The sequence below is a fragment of the Onychostruthus taczanowskii genome, unplaced genomic scaffold, assembly GCF_017590055.1.
Source record: "Onychostruthus taczanowskii isolate IOZ18803 unplaced genomic scaffold, ASM1759005v1 scaffold61, whole genome shotgun sequence".
In the NCBI taxonomy this organism is placed as follows: domain Eukaryota; kingdom Metazoa; phylum Chordata; class Aves; order Passeriformes; family Passeridae; genus Onychostruthus; species Onychostruthus taczanowskii.
Window position 1 is genome coordinate 3554684 of NW_024503790.1, and position 18652 is coordinate 3573335.

The following is an 18652-nucleotide window of genomic DNA, read 5'->3' on the forward strand; positions in this document are numbered from 1 at the left end:
CAAAATGCTGTGAAAAAATTCAAATCATTGTAATGCAAAGGACACACGGGCAGATTAACACCCAGGAGGCTCACGGCTGTGCTTGGTATCATGGCATTTTTCACATCCCTTTGGCTGTTACCTGGCTCTGTTTGGTTCACAAAACTGTCTCTGCTGGAGGGCCCAAAACAAGTGGCACATGGGGAAGAGGGGCAGAACACCCCTGGGGGATAAGCAGAGCTGTCACCTGCTGAGAGCTGTGCCTACCTCTGGGCTATGAGCACTTCCCTGGTCATTGCTTCCGTGCCCGCCGTGTGCCGCTGGCTTTTTCACTTCTCAGCTGCCATCTGAGTTTTACTGGATTCTTGTGTTTAAAATTACAAGCAGGTCCTTGGAATTGGCATTGGCTGTTTTAAAGATGTGCTGCATCTTCGTGTGTCACGCCAGCACGAGCCAAGCACATTAGAAGCTGCTGGATAATAGGCAATTACTGCTCTTAAACAGACGAGGCATTCACGAGCGGAATGGGCTGCATCTTAAATCATCCATAAATCCTCTAATAGTGCTTCTATTAATACCTGGTTTCTGGCACATTCCTAATGATTGCATTTCTTATCAAAGCACTGCTTTTCCTTCACTTCTGGGCACAGGAGGTGAAGGCAGGAGCCAGTGGGGAGCTCCGTGAGGGAAGCCCAGGCAGCCCAGGCTGGCGTTGGCTGCATCATCACAGGCAAGGGCACAGCTGTGCCCCACTGGAGGGATGCCCCCAGACCAGGGGGCTGTGGGAATGGGCAGGCAGGGTGAGGGAAGCTCTGCCTCCACCCCACAGGCATCATCCTCCTTCCACAGCATTGCTGGAGTCTCTGTTTCACCAGAGTTTCTGACGTAGGGCACCTCAGCTCCGGCTTCCCCACAGTGTCACTGCACAGGCAGCACCTTTTGGAAGGCTTTGGAGCCAACAGAATCTCCCTGGTGTTCTGGCTGGTGTCAGAGGAGCCGAGAGGGCGCCCTGAAGTTTGGATTCTCGGAGGACACGGCTGCGCTGGGCGCGTGGGGCCGGCTGTAAACACCGCTCCTCAGAACCATTACACACTCCAGAGGACGAGCGCGCACAATTCACGTCTCATTAAAGCTTTTTGAAATATTATCCTTTTCTTCTTCCCTGCTTTTCCCCCCTATTAAGCTGAAATCGTGGTTCCTTTGGAGAATACGAGTCATTTGTTACCATAACAACTCTCTATCCTGAGCGTGGCAACTCCGCTCCCCGAAAAACTCATTGGCCCTGGTGGAGGCAGGACCCCCGGCACTGCTGTGGTTCCATGCTTGCCAGGCTTCCACATGGTCATTTATGACCTGGCTCTGAGTTTTGGAGGATTTGAGCTGCCCCTGGCATTGCTGGCACAGAGCCCCACAGGCAGCATGTCCTTGGCAGGAGTGGGTCAACATCTTCACCTGCCAGCCCTACCCCAATCACTGTGTCTCTGCAGCATGAGGCTTTTCATTGCTGGTGGTTTAAATTATTTTTTTTCCCTTGCCCCAAAACCTGGCCTGACCCCAAAGGAAAAGCACAGCTCCAAGAACCTCCTTCTCCAGGTACTGCCTTTTGGAAATCCCCATCCTGTTCCTGGATCTTTGCTGTGCCAGGGTATAACTCTGCCATGTTCGTGTGAAAGTTAAACATGAGAGATTAAGCTGCTAAGTTGGATTCACTTCCATATGTCAAAATAGCCCCTGAAAGCTCAGTCCATGGAAAAAGTGGGATTTTTCAGAAGTGAGAGTGGTGCACAATGTTAATGCCCCACCTTTCTCAATCTCCCTGACACCATTCGGCTTTACTAGGTCCATAAAAGAAATTAAAATACAGTTAAAATGGATTTCTTAAATGGGCTTGTAAAAGCTTTTGATGGAAGAACCACTTTATCCTTCTAACTTTTTTATGACCCACTAACTTTTTCTATTCCCACTTTTCCTTTCACTATGAACTTTTAATGACTTAGGATTTTTTTTACAAACCGACTCATTTGTAATTCCCTGCAGACACCTTTACACCGTGGTGTAAATCCTGTGGCAAAGCCAGACCTCAGAGACACAGTTAGGACAGATCTCTCAGGATCCTGTGCCAGGATGGCCAGGGACTGGCTCTTCAGGCTGCTCCTGCCAGGAGAGCTCAGGATCGACCCCAAGACACCTTCAAAAGTGCAAAATGTTGTTATGATACTACCAAACTGCACCATGTGTTGCTAAATTTATCTTAATGTCAATATGACAATGGTGGTGATGATGATGATGATAATGATGATGTTGTCCATTGCCTCTCTCCAGCTGTGCCTGGGCAGAGCATCAAGGAGGTTGCAAATCCTCAGTAGTGCCAGGGAAGAGGAAGGGTTCAGGGCTGTGGTGCCACCCATCATCTCTCCCATCCAGGCAGGAGACACAGTCCAGCTGCTCAATGCCACAGTGCTGAAATAAAGATGATTAAGGAGATATTCCAGCCTCTTCTTTTCTCCCTCTCCTCAGTAAATGTCATGCTTCAGGGGAGTATAGCCAAGAAAAGTTCAAAGTAATAATATCAGAAATCTGCTTCTCTTTTCCTTTTGACATTTTATTGTGATATGAAATAGCAGGGGATAAAAGCTCTAATGGGGATATTTGGTTCTTTCTTTTGGAGAGCATTTGAAGCGCTGGCTGGTTATGACTCACATGGATTATGATATATGCAAATCTTTAAGGGCCTCATTCACAAAGCCGAGGCAGCCACGCCGCTCTTCCAGGGGATTTACTCAACGGGAGATAAAGCCTGGGTGACTGATGCCCAGGGTCCCCACTCCTCACCAGGCCTCTGCCACATGTCTCCAGCTCTTTGTCCCAGCTGGGAAGACTGGTCCTAGGCATGGTGGGGCTGTGACTGTGCTCACCAGCACAGCAGCACCCATGGAGAGGGTGGATGGCTCCGTGGGGAAAACCAGTCATCTCCCACCCTGCCTTCCATGGGAGACAGCTGCACCCAGCACCCACATTTTCCAATTAAAGCACAAGTTCTTTCTCCATGGACCACTTTGATGGTATTTCTGTGTCAGCTTTAAACCAGATATTTCACACTCATAAACACTGGCGAGTAACCAGGCCGTAAAATACAACTTTAATAATGTTAACTGGTAATGTGCAGGCAGTCTTGTTGATTGGTGTAGGGGAAACCGGGTTGATTTAAAAAATATAATAACCCCCTCGTTCCACATTGAATCCTCTCGTAATTAGAAGCTGTTATTGCTCTCCAACAAATAATCTTCCGAATGAAGTCCATTCCACAGAGAGTGATCAAAGGGTGATTTAATTAAATTTTCATGTTTAATTTTCGTTTTTCATTTCTGACTTTTTTGGTCTCCTTCTCTTGCAACTGCTGTTGGAGGAGGGAGAGGGGCAGGTGGGAGCATAGGAGTGGCTGGGTCCTGTCCTGCTCTGGATGGGGCATCCTCCCTCTGGGTGTGACATCCAGTAAGGACCTCATGGTATGAACCACCAGAGTGAGGGTTTCCTCTTCGTGGTGTCTTGGTTTTAGTTATCTGGTCCACAGCCAGCTTAAATGTAATACTTAATTTAGAGCAATAACACTTAAATTATGAATTGTCTGCTGTAAGTATAAATTATACATTTTGGAGATGAATATTCAGGTCCTAATTCAAAGCAGCAGATGTGGCATGGAAATGTTTGCAGGCAGACACGATTCCAAGCCATGACTGGGTTTGATTTTCCCTGGGAAGCCGTCCTTGGCAGACCCTCCCTGGCTGAACTGGGAGTCCGTGTGGGGGCTCCAGGACCACTCCTTGTGACCCCAGGTTTGTCTGCTGTGTTATTTTGGAGGGATGGGGTTTGGTTTGGGGCATGGCACGGCCAGAAACGGTGGGAAGTTGGCGGCTGTCCGTGCGCGGTGAGGAACGGATGCCATCGGGGATGTGACTGTCATCAGGCTGAACACCATCAGCACCAGGTAGCGTAACACCTGAGCCGAACTTGGCTGTGGGCATCCAGGAGGGACCTTTCCTCTGCCAGCACTGGTGGGGCCATTTCTGAGGAGAAGCTCAGCCGTGAGCCAGCGCTCCTCCCCTCGGCGCCTTCCGTCTCCAGTTTGCGCTCACAAGGAAACAGGAGATTGCAGATTAAGGGAAAACACACAGGAATCTTCTCTGGGATAACACACTGGGATAAGACTCCTCCGACCCAGTCTGTGCTGCTGCTCCGGCTGAGCCAGAGCCTCCCCGTGCTGCCGCTGATGTTCCTAAAGAATTCATCAAAGTGACAAGGCTACAAAAGCCGCGCGTTACCGCTCCTCCATTCCCTTGCCACTCACCGGAAAATAAGGCCCCTGCTGAGCTGCATATGATCCGTTTCAATTATTTTTTAATTTTCAATGTGTTAGTCAAACTCCGACACGCGGAGAAAAAGGAAAAATTCATGCAAAGTACCCTCGAAAACTCCTGTTCGGGTAAAAAGCTCTTCTGTCATGAATACGCAATGGCTCCTGGAGCTACTGGTGAGTTAGTGTGCATTTACAGAAACTGCATTTACATACAAATACAATTCCAGCCAGCATTTGGAAGTGGAGAGGGATCTCCTTTCTTCCCCCAGCCATGGACTGATTCTGCTCTCCCTGGTTTAGATGCTTGCATTAAGACGTCTGCTGACACGCATCTGTTTCATAAGAGCACAGAAAAGGAGCGTGGTTTGCTGCTAGCAGTGTTCCTCCCCCTTTTTTCTAATCATGCAAATAATCTTTCCTCAGGGACTAACTGCTGTGTCCGTGGGCAACAGGATGTGGGTGGGAAGGAGATGTGGGTGGGATGGGGATGCAGGAGGGGTGGGAATGTGCGTGGGATGGAGATGCAGGTGGGATGGTGATGGGGGTGTGGATGGGATGGGGATGTGTGTGGAATGGGGATACAGCAGCAGCTGCTCCTGGGCCTCGAGGCACATCTGTGCCAGCCAGATATGCAGAGCTGGACTGTGCAAACTTCAGGTGCTTGCATTCAGCTCTGGGACTGGCAACAGCCTTGCGCTACTGGTGCCAGAGATGGGCAGGAGAGAGCATGGCACTCCTCATTCCAGGCATTCCTCATCCCAGGCACCCCTCATCCCCAGGCACTCCTCTCATCCCAGGCACCCCTCATCCCAGGCACCCCTCATCCCAGGCACTCCTCATCCCAGGCACCCCTCATCCCAGGCACCCCTCATCCCAGGCACCACTCATCCCAGGCACTCCTCATCCCAGGCACCCCTCATCCCCAGGCACTCGTCATCACAGGCACTCCTCATCCCAGGCATTCCTCATCCTAGGCACTCCTCATCCCAGGCACTCCTCATCCCAGGCTGAGCCCGCTGGTGGCTTTTTCCAGTGGTCACACTGGCAGTGCTCAGCTGCTGGAACATGGAGCAGTGGAATCCCAGTCCAGCCTCCTCTTTGCTCACAATGCTGGAGCTGCTCTGCCTGGACCCTACATGGCCTCTGTGAGCCAGAGCACCCTCTGCTCTGCCCCAGTCCCCAAATTTAGCAGACACTGAAGGCAGGTCCCAGCTCCCCAGCTCATCTCCACAGTACAAGGAGCTGAGTTACCTGTGGACCCATCCTGTGGCAGGGAAATTGCCCTTCCTCCGTCACTCTGCATTGGGTTTTCCAGATCAGACTGTGTCAGTGTTAATGCCAGTGCCAAGCTGTCTCCCAGTCACGGCTCTGGGGCATTGCCATGCACTGAAGGGCACCAGGTGCCCGCTGTGCCCATCCCACACCACACCCTGCCTGCTCTGTCTCCCTTTCCTGGTCAGTCCCCACCAACCACTCTCAAGTTACATTGCTGCCCTCATGCTCCCTACAGTCTCAGCTTCTACACGAATACTTTGCTGATGGAAAAACCTTTATTTTTAGCTTTGCTTTTTCACTGAAATACAGAGAATTCCCCTCAGACCTCTCAGTAATGAATCGCAGAGAAAGTTTCTCTCCAGTTCATCTGAACGGTGCTCAGCTGAGGGGGTGGAAAATTACTGAAAAACTTTAATAGTAAGTAAGAAAAAAATCTTAAATTCATCCTTTATGGCATTTTTAATCACATTGGGCATGATTCATTTCACATGCAAATCCAGCCTCGCGCTCTCTGTGCCGCTAAAGCATCTGACTTCAAACCATCGCAGCACAAAACCGCTTTGGCAGATTCAGATCTTCACCAAAAAGCAGCCAGAATTAAAATTTAAGTTTGAAATTGGGGATTCCTTTTGCAAAGGGGAAATGGTGGGTGCATCAGACACTGACATGGCACCTTTTCCTTCTCTAGCAGTGGGTCAGGATGAGTGTCCCCACTGCAGGGGTTTGTGTCCCCACAGCTGCAGCAGCAGCACCTCTGTCTGTCTGGGCCTCCCCAGGTGTTCTGCAGGGATCTTTCACCTCAGCATTGGGCAGCCCAGCAGCTGCTTCCCTCCATTCACCTCTCAAGTATAAATAAACAGGTCACCTGTCCCATCAGGTGGGTGGGAGCAGGGTTTGTGCTGCCTCCCCACCCTGCCTCATCCCTGGCTGCCATCTGCCCATCACTCCATCCCCAGGGCCTGGTGCAAGGGCTGACTGCCTGGCTGGGCACAAAAAGCTCCACAAAGCTCTGCTGTGTTTCAGGCTCCGCTCCCCTGGAAGCACAGACCTCCCTTCCTTCGCACGTGCAAACACCGAAACTTTGGCCAAAAAGGGATTTTATCAAATTGTTTTCATTAGGAAAAAAACTCACTCTGAATCTCTCAAGGCTCCTCTGAAGGGGAAGCCGAGTGCAACAGGGCTTTTATCAGCTCATTTTTCTTCCTTAGATTTTAGTCCAACCAGATTGCTCTTTGCTCCTGCAATGCTCCTTCCTGGCTGCAGGATAAATAAGGAACAAAGTGTTTAATTGATCAACGGGGACATAATGAAGTGGCCAGTTTGCCCTGACAGAGGTTGGGTCAGAGGGGACCACAGGCTCTGCACAGCCCAGTGTCCATGAGGGACATGGCTCCAGTGGAGGCACATCAAACATTTAGTGAGGCACTCTCAGTCAGAGTAAACTGATGTAGAAAATGGAAATGGTGACCTGCATCTGAGCTGCCCCATAGCACTGATGTAAAAACCCCAAATCCTTCAATTCCAGCAGCACCATGGCTGGAAGGATGAGGGGAAAGCCAGCCCCTTGCTGTGAAAGGTGTGTATAGAGCTCATGACAAGTTTTCTTCAGCTGAAGGGAGGTGGGGACGTTTCCAAGTGTCAGATTTTCTGTCTTACTCCTTCTCTTACTGCATTTCCCACCTCTTTCTTCTGGAAAAATACCATGAAAGGAAGAAGATTTGTTCAATGTTCAGATTTGCATTGAAACCCCAAGAAGGGGTGACAGGCCAGGCTGCACCCAGCTGGGAGCTCGCCTGAGGGTGAAGGTGTTTCTCTGTGTGAAGATGAAAATGGCATTTCTTACATCGGTTTTGGCTCTGAATTGGACACAGTTTCCCATATGGAGATAAAATATTTAAAAACAAGTGTATGAAAGAGAAAGTCAGCCTTTATTAAAATGACTTCATCATTTGAGACTGATGCTTTCAAGTACTCTTGTAATTCATCCTTATAGATATAAAATTATCATCTGAAGGAAGATTATTAATAAAACTGACACTTCCCCATCAGTCAACTTAATTCACAATATCACATTTTCCAAATCCAATTATGCCTGTCTGATGAGTGACGTTTGCTTCAGCGTTATTGTTCATGTGGAAAAGTGGATACAGAAGTCACATGCAAGGAATCTGGGAAAATTTGGGACAGCTGTCTCTGGATAACTTCAGCCACCCCAGTGTGAGCTCTCCAGGATATGGCTCTGCCCAGCAGTGACTGATGAGGGTTCTGAGCAGCCAGCACATGTTTTTCAATGCTTTTTCAACATTGACTTGATAATTTTTCATGTGTGATCAAATGCTTTACCCAAGCCACTGGTTTCCTACCAGCTTCTTGTGCTAATGGAATTTTTAAGTTTTACATTTGGATTTAAAATGGGGAACTTACATTCCTGCAAAGGACTTTTTGTTCAAACCAGAAGAGTTATCTCAGAGAGTAACTCTGATCCTTCACTGGGGGACAGAAGGCACTTCTATGAAATTGTTACTCCATCAACTCCAGGAGAATCGAGACCACAGTAATTGACTGTAGCCTGGGCATCCGCTTGGAAAGGTTCAATAACCACTGAAAAATAGGTTATAGATGTCTTCCAGACCATGTTATGTGTGGAAAACTGCATCCACGGCAGGGCTGTGTCTGACAGTTGTGATGGGATTCTGGGAAGGACCCTGCCAGCAGTCTGGGGAGCATGGGCTTCACTCCTGCGCAACATCTGCTTCCCATATTCGCTGCAGATTGGGGGCAGCTCTACTGCTGCTTCAGACCTCTGGATTGCCTCCTCTTCTTGCCGTCTCCCCATCAATGGGAGCCCATCCATCCCGTCCTCCTTGGGGACTCCAGCACAAGCCTTCCCCTGGGAGGAGCGCGTTTGACTGAAGTCAGGCGGATGCGGTGCCACAGCAGCGATCGCATGGCAACCATTGCCAGGGAGACCGAGCTCTGCTCTGCAGCTCTCTCAGCAGCTTCAGCGAGGCCAGGATGGTCCCAAATCTCCCCAGTCTGTGCTCTGTGTGCCCCAAATCTCCCTGCTCTCTGCGCTTCCTGCGCCTTCCCCCTCGCTGCAAAACTCACGGAAAGCGAGCATCAGGCATCTGCAGATTCCCAGGACAGGCAGGAAAGGTGTAACCTGCCTTTCCCTGCCCTTCAGCTCCAAGCATAAACAATTCCAACTGGCACAGCCAGGTACCACGTGCCATGGGAGAAGGGAGCACATTTGGGGTCACAGCTGCTCAGCTCGGGTTTTTCTCTCAGTGTCAATGAAGAGAGACTGGAAAACGACAGGGAGCCTCATGCACGGGGAGACTGTTCTTGGAACTATCCTGGGACTGTATTTGATCTGTCTCATCCCCCTCATGTGCTCGCTCCACCTGCAGCATCCCAGCAGGGTGAGGGTGGGGGTCCCAGTGCTGCTGGCACTGCTTGGGGACCGTGAGCAGCCACAGAGCCACAGTCTGCCCTGAGCACCCAGCCAAGCTGCCTCTGGCTGAGGCAGGGGATAAATCCCAAGTTCTTGCCTCAAGGACAGCATCAGAGGAAGCTGAGTTCCCAGGAATCATGGCTGTGCAGGAGAAACCAGGGATGGGCATGTCCCAACAGCAAACCCCACGGCCTTGCAGCCCAGCTCAGGAGAGCAAACGGGGCCTGGCACAGGACTCAATTCACTTGGAAAGGCTGTGGGGCCCAGAACACACGAAGCAGATGGATAGCTGGAAGAGCTGAGCTCGTTTGTCTTGCTGCCCTGCTAAAAATATCCACGTGTGCTTCTCTGGGGGGGTGGAAGAGTTCCTTTCCTGCACAGTGAAATGAAATGAAGCCCCTGCAGCTGGGTCTGGCCGTGCAGTGTCCTGCACCCAGGGTCCTGTAGGCAGCTCCAGCTCGTGCTCCCCACTTCCTGAAGGAGCCAGGGAAAGCTGGTGATGCTGTGGTGTGCACCAGCTCCATGCTTGGCATTCTGCAGTTGCCATGGAAACCAAAGATGTTGACAGCGCTGCCAGGACTGGGGATCAGCGCGGGGCCTGTCCCAGTGGAGGTCTGGGATGGCCGGAGAGCACAGGGCTGCAGGAGGGACAGGATGTCCTTGAGAGTGAGGGGAGCTGAAAGACCTTTCCAGTGGGTGTTTTCTGGGCATGTGTAACGAGGACAAAAAAAACCCTGGGGTGTTTCCCAGCCACTGGCTACCAGTGTACCCAGGGTTGGGATGAGAACTCCCTGAAAGCTGGCAAAGCAGCTGTGGGCACCCATTAAATACCATCTTTCCTGGGATTTCAACTGTCCTGATCTGAAACCATATTTTTCTCTTCTTTTTATCCAGCGTCAAGAAAATATCGGGATCAATTAATTTCAGCAGCACAGGCATTGAGATCCCCTTCGTGAGCTTACGCAGTGACAAGCCTTGGGGACCACTTACTCAGATTATTGAAAGAACTCGCTCTAGGCAAATATTAGGACCCAGACACCCAGCTGATTAGGAATAGGAGAGCTTAAAAAAAAATAAATTTCCCTTTTCATCCAGCTGCCCTGTTCAGGGCTTGAAGTGACAGCTCGTCTGCTGACGGGAAGGTTTGGTTCTGCTGATGTCAGAGGGGAGCAGGCACAGCAGCACACACTGTTTATGCTTGTGTGATGTTTAACTGACAGAATCAATCTTCGCTGCTCAGCACTTCCACGGTATGTATCACTTTCCTATTTTGTCCTCAGAGAAATCCCAGGCAGCATCGGCGAGCTGCCTTAAACCACCATTAGATTGAAATAAAAGGAAGAAGAGCCCCAGTCCTTCACAGATTTACAAAGCTATAAGCAATGAACAAGTGATGCCCCATTTTCCAAAGCCCCTCGTGCCGGCTCCAAGTCAGAAACCAGCCACTGATAACTCATACAGAACGGATGTGACAAACAGGAGGGAAGCAGCCATCTATCACGGCAGCTCCCGAAGCCTTCCAATAAAACAAAGTGCCAAATGGAATTCTAAACCAGTGCTGGTGCTTTCATGCCTCTGGAAAGCCACGGCATAAATAACAGGGCTGAAGGGCTCTGATCTGGGTGCGTGCAGACCGGTCTGTGCTGCTGCAGAGAGGAATCTGTGCTCAAGCCTTCAGGGATCCTCCACAGCAAAGCTCCGTCTGTTGCTGGAAGGATGCTCGAGTTTGAGGAGGGACCATTTCAGCTTTTCAGAAGAGCCTGAGTGCCACTGAATCACCACAATCTTGTTTTTTTCTCCTCTCCTTTGGCTTTTATTCATATGTTAGTGTTCCCTTTGCTATTAAGGCTAAAGCAGGGATCGATGAGGCCCATATGCTCCCAGCTCTGTTGCAGGAGCCCAGGACTAATTCCGATCTTGAGCCTGTCTTTGGGCCATCTGTTCGCAGCATCACACACGACAACATGTCATTATGGCCGAGAATTTGCATAACCACTGTGGAGGAATTGTGTCCAACTCCATTCACACCAGCCACAATGGGTTTTCTCACACTGTAGGAAGAGGCTGGAAAAACGAGAAGCCAATGAGCATCAATTACATCCACGTTTCCTAGGAGGGGCCCAGCCAAAGAGCAGACTGAGGATCCAAGGCACTCCTTTGAGCTGCTTGGGCACCAGCAATGTCAACATCCTCCACCTGCTCATCCCCTCATCCCACTTCCAGCTGTGATCTGACACGCAGCAGCAAAGCTGAGCTGCAGGGCTGAGTGCTGGTGCCTCCAGCCTACCTGCACACCACTTTCTCCACGAGGTTAACACATTAATTCTCCCAGCTATGACATCAAAGGCTTAAATTACAGTTCATGCTGTGGAAGGCTTGGAGCCACACGGTGCTCGCAGCAGCTCTGGGCCCTCTCCTTCCATTTTGGCTGCAGAGGAAATGATGCCAGCAAAAGAGAGTGGGGGCTGCAACCCTCCAGCAGACTCAGATCTCCTCGCCAGGCAGCAGTCCTGGCTGGGGAACCTTCTTCTGACAACCCATTTTCAGCTTGTTACGCCGACCACCACTGCTGATATTTGGGCAACATGATCACAGCGGTGTGCCAGGACCTTCCCTGGTGCCAGAGCGTGCACGGGAAGAGGGAGCAGGCAGGCTTCAGCCCCAGCCCCACTCATCCTCCCCTTGGCAAGCAGGGAGCCGGGCTGGAAAGCCTCACCCGCTGCCTTCATCAGCGCCAGGAGCACAATAGCCCTTTAACGATAATTACAGGCTTGCGGCAGCTCTGCTGGTGCGCAGGGCTGGGGCTCTCTGGTAGAGAGAGGTGCTGTTTAAGTACTTGAAAGAATGGCACTTAGCAGATGTCTTGGGGTAAATGGTAGGTTAAGCAACACCGAGAGCACTGGTGGAACGAGAGCTAATTTACACTCACATGATTCAATTTGCATGGTTAATTCTATTTAAAGCAAACATCCAGCACCCGCTGGAGCTCTGGAAGGGCCGTGGTTCTCATTTTGTTCTCATTTTGGTTCTCATTTCTTCTCTGCAATGCTTCTGAGAACAAAATGGTTGGGTAATGGATCCAGCCAACATGGATGTGCCACGGAAAAAGTTTCCCGAAGGCGTTTCCCCTGAAGAACACGGTCTCTCTCTGCTAATGTCACCATGCAGACACCGCCCACTGCAGAACGTGCACTGCCACAACCTGATGAGATTCAGCAAGTGTCCTTCAGCCATATGAGATCCAACCTATTGCCCACATCAAATGTTCTCTCAGGATATGAAACTACCCACCAGCATGGGCACAAAGCCCAGTGCCAGGGAGAAATGCCAGCGATGTCCATAGGAGGAAGAAGTCTAGAGCATTTTAGCAATAATTTAATTACATGGGTCGTGTTATATGTGGAATTGGAATATCTTTAATTTGTTCCTAATTAAGATTCTTGACAATTTACCATAGCACCATGGCTCTTTGCCACCTGGATTCTACCGTCCCTGTCTTGCCCCACATGGCCTTTTCCTTGAGACTTTTCCCCTCCAGTCTGACACTGGAAGAATGCAAAACACTGATCCTTCTTGGTTCTTGGCAATCAATATTACTTCTTAACTGAACAATAGCAGTTCTTCATCACAACACTTGGAGTTCAGCAGAGAACAGAAGGCCTGTAAACGCCCTGGATGAGCAGAAAAGCATAAATTACCTTGGAGATAAAAAGCCAAACACAAACAGTATTTACGGCTGGTTAGAGCGGCGTTGCTGAGCGTGCAGGGGAGCACACGGCGCTGGGAGCGGAAGGGGAAGGCGTTTGCACGTTATTTCTTTTCAACTTGAGAAATCTGAAAGCAAAACATCAAAAGAGGTTTCCCAGCACTGTCCTACAGAACATCCATACCAGCACAAGCTGTGGTTTTCCCTTCCTTTCACAAGGCAGAGAAAAAGCTCTGCTGCACGCCGGCAGCCGAGCCCAGGCGTGATGGGGGAATCACAGGCGGCGAGCGCTCAAAAGCAGCGATCAGAGGAAATATTTCACACACAAGCAACGGGGCTGAAATCCGTCCAGCCGAGAACAAATTTGAAAGATTCCAAGCTGGCACCTGGGCTATTTGTGAGCAGCAGAAGGAACCAAAGGCAGCAACTGAATTGCTTTCTGCAAAGCAGCTCGTGTGGCTTGAGTAGCTCCCCAGTATCACCAAGCCTCCTTCAAATTGCTAGGTAACTACGCTGAACAGAGCCAAAAATAATCCCTCCCGTGACTTGCTCTGACAGTGTTTGGAAGAGTGAAATAACAGTGTTTGAGCACAGAACAGCATGATACCAAATCTGCAGGGCAGCACCAAAGCAGCTCCATCCATGGCACATGAAGTACATCCATGGCACTGGAGGTGGCCGGCGTGTCCAGGTCATGCCAGGGGTCTGGGCTCCTCCAGGGTGGGAAGAGGGAAAGGGAAACACATGGACTTTTCAGACAATGGCAAAACAAAGGCAAAAAAAGGGGTTTTCCTGTTGCTCCCCAGGAGCAGAATCGAGCAATGCTGGAAACAACCTGCTTCTTCTGACCACCAGTGACTCACGGGAAGTCCTTCCGAAATACTGTGTGCACCAGGGATATAAATAATGCCCAGCCAGCTCTCAGGTACTGCTTGAAAAATGTCTTGTTATTGCCACGGAAGTTTAGGAAATTTCCTGATTAAATCAAAAAGGCGCCATAAATTGACAAAGTTAGAATTCTCTGGGATGAAAAAAAGAAGCAATTTTGTCCCCTGTCAGCAGAATGGAAATGAACGGGCTGAATGAATTAGTGCACGATAAACTTTTTAAAAGCCAAGTTACAATTTAAAGCAGCAGCGAGAGCTGGGGAATGATTTAAGAGTTATAAAAAAACCCTAAGCACCACTCTATTGCTGTTCTATACCAGTCTGCACAGCACCCAGAGCAGCTGTGACACCTTCTGGGACAACACATTCCTTGTTGGGTGACATGGCAACGCCTCTAGCTGATTCTGGCCACAAGGAAGGTGACACCACTCAGGGTGCCTGTGGGGGAATCAGTCCCACAGTCCCAAAATTGCATTGCTTCTGGAGAAGGTTTCAGCAGACCATGCACCAGCGTTGACATAGGAGAAGGCACCTGGAGGAGAGGAAGAGCACCCACCTTGCTTTGCCAAAGGGCTCCCTGTGAGGACAGCTGGGGACAGCCCTGGCCCGAGGAGGGGCTGAGCCCCCAGCACAGCCCCATGGTCTCACTGTAATTGCTTTGTGCAGCTGCCGAGCGCTTTATCAGCACCGTGAGATTTCCCTGGCGCCTCGCTGCTCGGCGTAACGACATTAGCCACGGCCCCCCGACAAGGGAGGAATAATAATTGCCTTTGTTTTGTTTTCTGTAAGCCACAATGACTCTGCTGATCCGAGAGATTAATTCTGCTCTGCCGTGATAAACTGGTCGATGGCCACGGCACCTGGGCCCCCCGCCCTGTCCTTCTCCTCCTGCCGAGGTGGGAATGCTGCGTGCTGGCAGGAACGCTTCCCAGCACCCATCGTGGGCTGCTCTGGCAGCGAGGCTCTGCAAGGATTAATCCAGCCTTGGGTAAGATGCTATTTTGGGGAGCTGGCAGAGTGCTGCATATTGCCTGTCTAGCGCCTGGTCCAGCCTGAGCCTCTCATGGAGGCTGGGAAACTTCAAGGCTGAGGATGCTCAGGAGGTAGCAGTCCTGTCCCAGGGAGAGAGGGAACACAGCCCATGCCTTTTTTCTGGAGAAAAGAAGTGTCTTCTGTGGCAACACCGCCCAAAGGTCTCAGCACCACTCCCACTGGAAGGGGATGAGCTTCAAGGTCCCTTCCAGTCCAATCCTATGAGTCCATGAAGAGGTGCCCAGCCCTGTTCCATTCCTCCCAGCTCAGCCTCAGGCCTGCAAGTCTACAAAAAAGCAGGGCCCTGTTCCCCTGTGATGCCATGCCAGGCATCTCCCTGGTAAAACCCCACTGAACTGCAGCCCCCAGCCCTCTCTGAGGAGCCAGGAGCTGCTCCCCAGGCCACTCGTGGGGCGGGCGAGCGCTGCCTCCAGCCACACCGCCAAACACAAGCGTCGGCATGAGTCAGTAATTGCAGAGCTCATTTTTAGATAGCGCTGCAAATGTGCCTATTAACATCCTCTCCCATCTCCTCTGAGTGATTTACCTGGTTCATTTTATTCAGTGAATTAAACACAAAAATAACGGTGGTCTGCAGCCATGCCGTTATCGACCCGCGGGAAATGGGCAGCATCCATCACTCCCCCGCGCACGGAGGCGTCTGCCCTCGGAGGAACGCGGGCAGGGCAGCGGCTGCAGAGGGGCTGCTCGGCTCCACGGGTGCCCATCTGCCTCCCCAGCAGCCCGGCGTCAGCCCCGAGTGGTTGTTTGAAGAATGAGATGTTTTATTGTCCAATTCTTGACATCTCTCGCAGCATGCCTGAGACATTAACGCTCGCCTAAATCATTGCTGAGTGTAATATTTTGCCACTGATACCACACATAATCTTCACGTTGGATATTCCCCTGTTATTTAATGGCACTTTGCAGAATTACAGTGATGCTAATGCTCGCCACCCTTACTGAAGGGAAAAATCAAATTAAAGATGAAGTATCATTGACTTTGTTGGGGGCTCCGAGGGAGTCAATTGAGCTTTCCAAAGAAAACCAAAAAGGTAGAGATGTTTTTGTTAGGTTTTTTAATCCTCTTCCTCATACTTAACTGTAGTTTGTTTCTGTGGGTTATATTATCCCTTGCTGGCTTTTCTGTGGTTGATTTGCTTCAGTAGAAGTGCAACATGAACAAAGCACCACAGCTTTTTGCAGGCAAAATTTCCCAAACAGGTGAAGACGTAGATGGCAAGGACAGCCCACCAGCACTGTCCATGTAATTTAGGATGGAAAAAATCCCAGCAAGCACCATGGGTCTTTTTCCAGAGAGCCCAGTCTCTTCCTCACTGGGTTTGCACCTGCAGTATCAAGCCCACCTATCCTGGGTTTCCACAGGGGCAGGCTTTATGAAGCTGGAGACATGCTGGCATCCCTAAGCCCTTCCTTCAAGTGGAAGCTGCTGCCACATTTATAGAACCTGAAAACCTCTCCTCCGTGCATCATTACTTTGTTGAGAGCGTTCTCAAGAAACTCATAGCAAAATGCAACGAGAAAGAATAACTTCATTATCTGGCTTCGCACCCCTTGACAGGCAAACCTTCCTCTTATTACAGAAACACTTTTCCCCATGAATGGCCTGAGGCTCTACAAATTTGATTAAACACGGAACAACTGCTGAAGGATTCGTGCTCATCGAGAGCTGCTGCATCGCCTTCTTCAGCCAAGAGCCAGCCCCAAGCATGGGCTCCCCCAGCACTACCAGTGGGCATGGGGAGGGCAGAGCTGCAGCTGAAGCCACGTGCCAGGGCCCCAGCACAGCTGGAGCTCCAGTGAGGAAAAGCAGCTTCACTCTGAGCAACCAGATCCAGCACTCCCCACTGTAAGAGCCACACAACCTTGGAAAACCACGCAGTCCACGCTACCCGTGTCCATCCTTCCCTCTTGACACTGCAGCACATCTTTCCTCTCACTCAGAGCATCTGGAGAGGAGCGGAACACTTGCTGGTGCCTCCCATTATTCCTGCAGCAGAAAGGGTCACCCTGAATCTGGTGGTGTCACTGGTAACATCTCAAGTACCCAGCTTGTGGTTTCTTTCTTCCTGCTTCCCTCCCTTCCACAGCACCCCCAGCAAGGCTGATCCCTCATTACATGGAGAGCAGCTTTATCTCTGCTGATTGCATTAACCTAATACCACCTGCACAAAGCAATCACAAAAGAGACTGGAAGGTTTTGTGTTTGTTTGGGTTTTTAAACAAAGACCTTGTCCGTGAAGTATTGATTAAATTAGAGGGTTAGATTAAGCAGTGATTGAATCGAGTGCCAGAGCTTGGGGAGAGTCTATATGCAGAACGTTGTTGCTGAAGGCCTCGAGGGAACAGAGAGGGTTTGGAAACCCAGTGTGGATGAGAGGAGCACAGGATGCTCTTCAGAGGAGAGCAGGACAGGCAGGAGCAGCACAGCTGAGGCAGAGGACACATCCCTCACTCTGCTGCTGGTTTCCTCCTCATAGCTACATCCATGCATAGTTCTTCCCACCCTTGAGCTTCCAAGCTTCATCCCCTTAGGAAAATGGAACCCTGTAGGCTTTCCTTGATTTCAGCAGCTGGCAGGGATTAGGGTTAGGCACTTTTCTGCAGGGGATGCTCAGCAGCTCTCCGTGGCACCTGGCTTCCAGCTGGGCACAACTGTGACACATGGCAACTGCAGCTCAGGGACTCTGATTGCCACAGTGCAGGAGCTCCTGTGCACCTTCCACAAGTGCCATTAGGAGATGTTAAAGAAGCTTTGCCAGCCATGACCCTGAGAACTTGCTGCTTCTGTTTTTTATCTGTCCTTGACAGAATTCTGATCCTACATCAGAGATGGAAGTTACATCATCTGGGGGTGCAGCAAACTGTTTGTTGTGGTTATCAGCATCTCTTTTTCTTGGGAAGAGCCAGCCTCACTTTGATAAGATTGTCACCAGAAGACAAAAAAGGAGCATCTTTTCAGCTGATGCAAGTTGGCAGATCCCAATTGAAGTCAATGGATTGATTTTACCTTCCATTATCCAAGTACCTCACTGGAAACTGTAACATCCAGACAAAGAAATTCTCTAAGAATTTATCATTTCTGATAAAGCGAGAAATCAAGGGAGGTTTTGAGCTTTATGAACAAATTAATATTGACACCTCTGTGCTTTACAGAAGGCTGCAAAGGCAGCAGCACAGGCTCTCCTGCACTTCCCAGCCTGCCCAAGCCTCAGCTCTCCTGCGATAGCGCTCCTGGAAGGGGAGGATTTAGAAAATCCCTTGGGCTAACCAGCAGCTTTGCCATTAATCCCAAGAGACCCAGGAAAACATGTAATGTAACATTAGCACTTGTAATTCTGCAAAAAACAAGCGCTGACGTGACCTTGGCTGGAAGGACAGGGTGGCTCCTGCCTACAGTCCTGCCTGGGAAGGTGCAGCTCCAGCCCTGGAAGGTGCAGCTCCAGCCCTGGCTGCCTTCTCCTCCTCCAGGCAGAGATCCTGGTGCTCCTGCCACCCCTGACACCCAGCCAGGCCAGGCACAATAGGGAGGCAGAGCCCTAGGCTGCCCATGGAGCTGCTCCACACCTGGGATGCAGGTGTACAGTTATTCTGCTTAGCAATAAAAAAAAAAAAAAGCAAGATAATGGATGCAGATAACTGGGATTTAATATTACTGTAGCCCATTTCCCGTTTACCTTTAAACAGCCGTGTTGCAATTAGATGTTGGGCATAAAGCCCTTCTTTGTTAACAGGTGTCTCCAAGAAACGTGTGACTGATGACCATGTCTGGGTTCAGCCATGACAGCCCTGACAGCTTAAAAAAGGAGTGGAAAAGCTGCTTGTGCTTTTATGGATATCTGTTACCAAAGCAAGCCATTTCAGGCCCGTTATAGAAAGTTGTTTTCCTGAGGTTTCTTCTGAAAGAATGGCTTCCCCCCGTGTTTTAGGCAGATGCATGTGGA